The sequence below is a fragment of the Macrotis lagotis genome, chromosome 2 (genome assembly GCF_037893015.1).
Source record: "Macrotis lagotis isolate mMagLag1 chromosome 2, bilby.v1.9.chrom.fasta, whole genome shotgun sequence".
Classification (NCBI taxonomy): Eukaryota; Metazoa; Chordata; class Mammalia; order Peramelemorphia; family Peramelidae; genus Macrotis; species Macrotis lagotis.
Genome location: NC_133659.1, coordinates 246387755 through 246394336, shown reverse-complemented (window position 1 = coordinate 246394336; position 6582 = coordinate 246387755). Strand labels below are relative to the sequence as shown.

At 32.8% G+C, this 6582-nt stretch overlaps 1 pseudogene; it reads right to left on the bottom strand.

Moving 5' to 3' along the window:
• Positions 1 to 1789: 1789 nt before the first annotated feature.
• On the bottom strand, positions 1790 to 2533 carry LOC141511549 (MICOS complex subunit MIC26 pseudogene; annotated as a pseudogene).
• Between the last annotated feature and the right edge of the window lie 4049 nt (positions 2534 to 6582).

Sequence of the window (6582 nt, the reverse complement as noted above, 5' to 3'; positions counted from 1 at the left end):
ACAAAAAATGAATTAGAGTGGTCCTCTCAAGTGATTTAATCCAATCCTGCCAATTTATAGAAAAGGAAAATGAGGTAAAGAAGATTTAAATGATCTGTCCCTCAAAGATCTAAATAGTTGAGGCATGATTTTATTCCATTCTTGGTTATATGATATAATCTTCTTTTGACTCTACTGTACTGTACAAGGTTATCCAATTAGTGAGTATCAAAAATGATTAAAATTCACATTTTTGTCCAATACTTTATTGTCTTTTTTCTAGCTTCCTATGAAATGAGTATTCATGGGTACAAATGCTGGAATTCATGTGAGGATGTATAGAGTCAAACCAGGAAAGAAACTGTCCCCAAATTAATGCAACAGAACTGATAGCAGAGATTAAATAAAACTTGGCATACTGCATCTGAGAGGGATGTGTCTCATTTCTGGTTACCCCTTTTTACCTCTTTATTATACTTTATCTATATATTTATACTATATCTGTAGCATTTCCTTCTGAAGGGTCTATGACACACCCAGATATTTTCTCTCTATAGTGTCAGAATCATTTATAGAGCCTAACTATGCATGTTCATGGATAGCTAGCATTTCTCCTCTAATTGCATTGCTTCTGAGTGCTTTGTTCTTAAGAGACTGAAAGCTTATGCCCATATTTCTTGGGCAGTAAACAACTGTATCAATCAATGTATGCTCTGCCGTGCTTCCCTAAGATGTGGCATGTCCCCAAATTCAACTTCACAATCCCAGATAAAAAAATGCTAGAGAACAGGCAAATTGCATTCAGCAATGGGAGCTCCTTATGCCCACCTGTAACACAGCGGGCACTTTCCCTGAACCAAAGAGGATATTTTCTCCCTAGTAGCAAAAGCAGAGGAAAATAGTCAATTGACTCTGCCAGCTTTTCAGAAGGTGCAATATTTCTCAGACATCCTTTGGAAATGCCAAACTGGGAAATTTAAAAGGAAGTGATTCCATTTTGCAATCCAGATATTTAGACACTCTGCTGAAAATTACTGAGTAGCTTCAGGATTCTGATGAAGCTTTCAGATTCACCAGAAATGAAGATAAGATGGGCATCAGCAAGCCACTTGCAAAATGTTTTATATGTTGTGGGGAAGAAAAAAATCATTTTGTTCCAGAGGAGTGGCAAACCTTCTAATCAGTTGGAAAAACAGTGAGGGGATCTGGAGATCAGAGGTGGGAAATTCTTTGGATTTCATCTATATGATTAGAATATTGGCTTTAAAAGAAATCTAAGCTCAGTTTAGTGACTAAATATTGGTTGAAACTGTGAATAGGGCATTGGGATAGTTACTATGGGAGTTACAGGTTAAGATATCATCTCTGCTCCTGGATAGAATAGTGGATCAAAAGGGTATTATGGGGAATCCTTAATTGTTACTGGGCGTAGGACTCTGTCACATTGCCCATTTGGGGATTTGATTTACAATTACAGGGCAAGAAGGAGCACAAAATACTAGAGTTCTCAAGCATAGGAGATCAGGGATCCTAATAACAGTTATAGGTCAGAAAAAAGTGTTTGTGGTAGCTCACAGATTAGAATATAGGTCAGAAGAACAATGATCTCATTTGTCCTTAAACTAGCTATGGTAATATTTTTTACTTGGAATTTTAATTATGTACATGAATAGTAACATGAGGATGAGGAGTCCAGGAACTTAAAATTATCTCTAGATGAAAGAACAACAAACTAGTCCATTCAGCAATATGGCATCACCAGGGATAACAAAGAGGGCAAAGATAATCTTTCCTGCAAAAGAAAGACACTTTTCTGCATTCAATAGCAATATCTCTGGCCATCTTTCTTTATCTGTTCAAAATACTGGTTTCTGCATGGAGTCTTTGTAGTACTTCTGTTGAAAATGGGCAGCACTATGATCATTCTATTTATTTCTTTGTTTAGATGACTGCTTCACATCTTCAGCCTTCTCCTGGTTTGCATCCATTTGAAAGTATGTCTTCCATATATCTTCTAGGACTATGAATATTCGTAAGCTCCAATCATATAATTTCTCCCCATTGACCTGGGCAAATTCAAAAGCCTATTGTGGATAATATACAGCTGCAGTAATGCTCATGAAACCAACTGGATATAAAAGCTTCTTTACTTTTGAACCTTTACCAAAAAAGTATTCCAAAATTCCAGAAAAACCAATCACACCGAGTCTTGGCAAAAATCCTGGAGGTGGATTTTGGAAAAGTTCACAGCTGGCCTTTCCATATTGAATAGCAGTATCTATTCTAGGCTTAGTTTTGTCATAAGCAACCTGAAACCAATATGCATATGGTGCAGCATACTTTCTAAGTTGTGAGATGCCTTCTTCCAAGGGGCTTCTTGGTTCCTCCACATATTTGGACTCAAAGTTTGGAATTGAGTAGAGTGAAAGCTCATCAACTCGGACTGAAGATTTGTCCCTTTTCTCCTTTTTATGAGATGCATAGACTTTGAAGGAGAGAAGACTCAGGCTGGCAGAACCTGCTGACCATCGAATTACCTTGAACATGCTGGCAGCAGCCGCGGACCCGGCTTGGGGGTCACCTCGGTTGAGCTCCACCCCCTGCGTGGCAAGCTAGCTATGGTAATTTAAAAGCAAAAACAAAAAATCCTTGAAATTTTGAAGAGTGCATCTTCCACTTTGGGAGCAGAGTTCAACTTTAACATAAAGTTGGTTATAAAGAAATGAGTTGAAAAAATGAACATGCACCAAAAAGAATCTAATCATAAAAAGTTGCTGTGGTAACAGGAAATATCAAAACACAAATTCAAAAAAGGACAGTGATGTCAAAATAAACACACACACACACACACACACACACACACAGCCTCAAGAAATGGAAATGGTCCCATATCCACCAAAAATTGCAGTAAAATTTTGGAAAGTGATAAGGGTGATGCAAGATAATCATGAAAAAGAGTTAAATTGGTAAAAAGAAAACATGCAAGTACAAAAATGGGGGAAAAACTAAAAAAATTCACTAAGAACAAAAAAGACTCCTTAAAAATTAGAATTGGACAAATGGAAAAGGAGATACAAAAATTCATTGATGAAATAATACCATAAACAATAGATTCATTTGAAAGGGAAAAAAGTCATACAAAAGTTTATGAAAGGAGATAATCATTAAAAATAGTAACTGGGTAGGTGAAAGCTAATCACTCCATGATACAACTAGAAAAAATCAAAAAACAGAACAAAATGAAAATAATTTTAAAATAGAAGAAAATATGAACTATATCATAGGAAAAAAAGCTGAAATGGAAAATAGATTGAAGAGAGATAATTCAAGAATAATTTTGTATCTGAAAAGCAGGATAAAAAGGGCTAGAAATATATAACATGAAATTATTAAGGCAAACTGTCCTGATATAAATATAATGTAAAATAAAAATTGAAGAAATTCACTGATCACCTCTTTTTTTTGGTTTGTTTTAAGTTTTATTGACATTTTGTTTTTATATTACAAATATTATATATCATTTCTACACTGTGATAAACTTCTCATATCAGAGTAAATCAATTAAAGAGAAAATTAATAGTGCACTATCCTCATATATTAGTGCATTAAATAGTCTACATCTGTTGTACATTATCATTTCTTTATTATTTTTAATTAATAGAGCTCTATTTTTATTTGCTACCACTTCCCCACTCCAATGAGTATAGAAGAGCAAAACAAGGAAAACCAAATTTCAAGTTATAAATACATATAGTTAAGTAAAACAAATTCCCTCAATGGGTATATAAGGAGTTATATGCTTTATTCTGTAACCTATATCCATCTGAAAAGGCTAGCAAGTATCATCTTTGGTTCTATGAAATTATATTTGATCTTGTATTCATCTTAGTTTTTATAGGTTTCAGATTTCTTTGAGTTTTTAGGTGTTATTATGTAAATGGTTTCTCTGTTTCTACCCAGTTCTCTCTGCATCAGTAAATAGAATTCATTCCATGTGTCTTAGAAGTGATTTCTTTCCATGTTTCTTAAAGTATATTATTATTTTCACATTTCTTATGTCACAGTTTAATTAATCATTCCTCAATTGATGGGCATCCCATTAGAATCCTAGTTTATTTTCTTTTTGCCACCATAATTTAGCAGAACTTCAGGAAAGGTCTGTATCACTTGGGTAAAAGGGGAATGCAACCCAATGAAGATTGTCCAGACAAGTCAGCTGGAGACTTTTAGTCACAGCACAGATTAGCAACTGAAATCCCTGGTACTGGCTCAGCAGGCTAGTGGCATAACAGACTAGTGGCACAGCAGACAAGGTACCTGAAACCTTTATAGAAATAGACAATGGAGGCATTCTTGAATTCTTGGAGGATAACCTCTTCATGTCATATAAACTGGAAAATTTCAGTCAGTTTTTGGATGAGCAATGGGCACTGATCACCTCTTGAAAGGAATTCCAAAAATTATTCTCCAAGGAATATTAAAGCCAATTTCAAGTGTTCTCAGATCAAAGAAAAAAGCAGCTAGAAAACACTATTCAAATACTGTGAAATCACAATCTTGATAGCACAAGATTTTGAAACATCTGCAGTAAAGTACCAAAGGGCTTTGAATACAACATTGTGAAAGGTAAAGAAATTAGGATAAATCAAGAATCAACTATCCAGTAAAATTCTGAGTATAATTCTTCAGGGGGAAAAATGGATATTTAGTGAAATAGAATGCTTTCCAGTATTCCTGATAAAAAATTCAAGAGTTGAAAGAAAATTTGATTTTTGAATACAAGACTTAAAAGATGCATAAAGAAGTAGAAAAAATAATCATAAGGTACTTGATGTAGTTATTATATTCCTAATATGCATAACTCTAAAGAAATTTCTTATAATTAATGAAATTAGGAGTCTACATAGACAGAGAGCAGTGAATAAATTGATGATCATTGGATGGCTTATAATAAGCATTCAAAGAGTAAGAAAGAGGGATGCACTGGGAGAAGAGAAAAGGGAAAGGGAGATTGGATTAGTATCTCATATAAAAGGAGAAAGGTGCTTTTAATAGAAAGACAAAAATAGGGAAGTAACAGATAATTCTTGAACCTTATTCTTAACAGAACTGTCTGAAAGAGCAAATAATTTCCACATTTAGTTAAATATAAAAAATCTAACTTGCCCACAGAGAAAGGGAGAAACAATAGGAGAAAGGATGGATTGAGGAGATAATGTTCAGAAACAAAACACATTTGAGGGAAAACAGGGTGAAAGGAGAGAGAAAATGGACAATGAAAAATAGTTCAAGGGGAACATATAGTTAATAATCATAACCTTGAATGTAAATGGAATTAACTCACCCATTAAACAGGTGAATTTTTTTTTAAAAAAGCAGAATCCTGGAATCTGTTGTTTGTAGGAAACACACTTAAAGTAGAGAAACATAGAAATAAAGGGTATGGAACTAGAACAGAATATCATATGTTTTAGCTGGAAGGGGAAAAAAGTAGGAGTAGGGATAACAACAAAATAAAAAGCAAAAATAGATCTAATTAAGAGATAAGCTAGGAAACTAGATCATTCTAAATGGTAACAGTCAATAAAATAATGTAAGTACTATGTATATATGCACCAAATGGTATAATATCAGAAATCTTAAAGGAAAATATTAAATGAGTTACAGGAGGCAATAGACAATAAAACTATATGAATGGGGACTTCAAATTTCTCATCTTAGAAATAGATAAATAAAGAAAATTGAAACAAGATGATTAGTGAAATTTCAGAAAAGTTAGATGTGATAAACAGGAGAGAATTACATGGGAATATAATGGGATGTATTTTTTTTTCCCCAGCAGGACCTGACACTTACATAAAAATGAACTCTAATTAGAACCTAAAAACCTTAAAACCAAATGCAAAAAGAAAAAGCAGAAATAGTAAGTGTATACTTTTTCAGATCATAAAGTGATAGAAAGTCTATTCATTAAAGGGCTATGGAAAGATATATCAAAATTATTAAGAATAATAAAATTCTAAAGAAAAAGTTGGCCAAAAAACAAATTATGGAAACAAGAAAGTGAATGAAAATGATGGGACAACTTATCAAAATTTATAAGATTATACACAGCAACATTTAAAGAAAAATATATACCTTTAAATTCTTACATCAATAAAATGTAGAAAGACCAAATCAATGAATTGGGCAGTCAACTCAGGGGGAAAAAACTAGTGAAAGAACAAACTAAAAATTCCCAATTATTTGCCAAATTGGAAATCCTAAAATATCAAGGGAGATTAATAAAATTGAAAGAAAATTAATGAACTAAAAATAAAACTAAAAGCTGATTTTATTAAAAATACTCTAACAAAATTGACAAATTATTAGTTAATTTGATTTATAAAAGAAAGAAAACAAAATTAAGTTTATCAAAAATGAAACAAATGAATCCACTTTTAATGCAGAAGAAATTAAAACAATAATTGGTAGCTATTTTGCTCAATTATATGCCAATGCATCTGACAGTCTAAGTGAAATGGATAAATATTAACAAAAATATAAGTTGCCTAGGTAAACAGAAGAGAAACCATTTTAGAGAAAATACAATTTAATAATCCA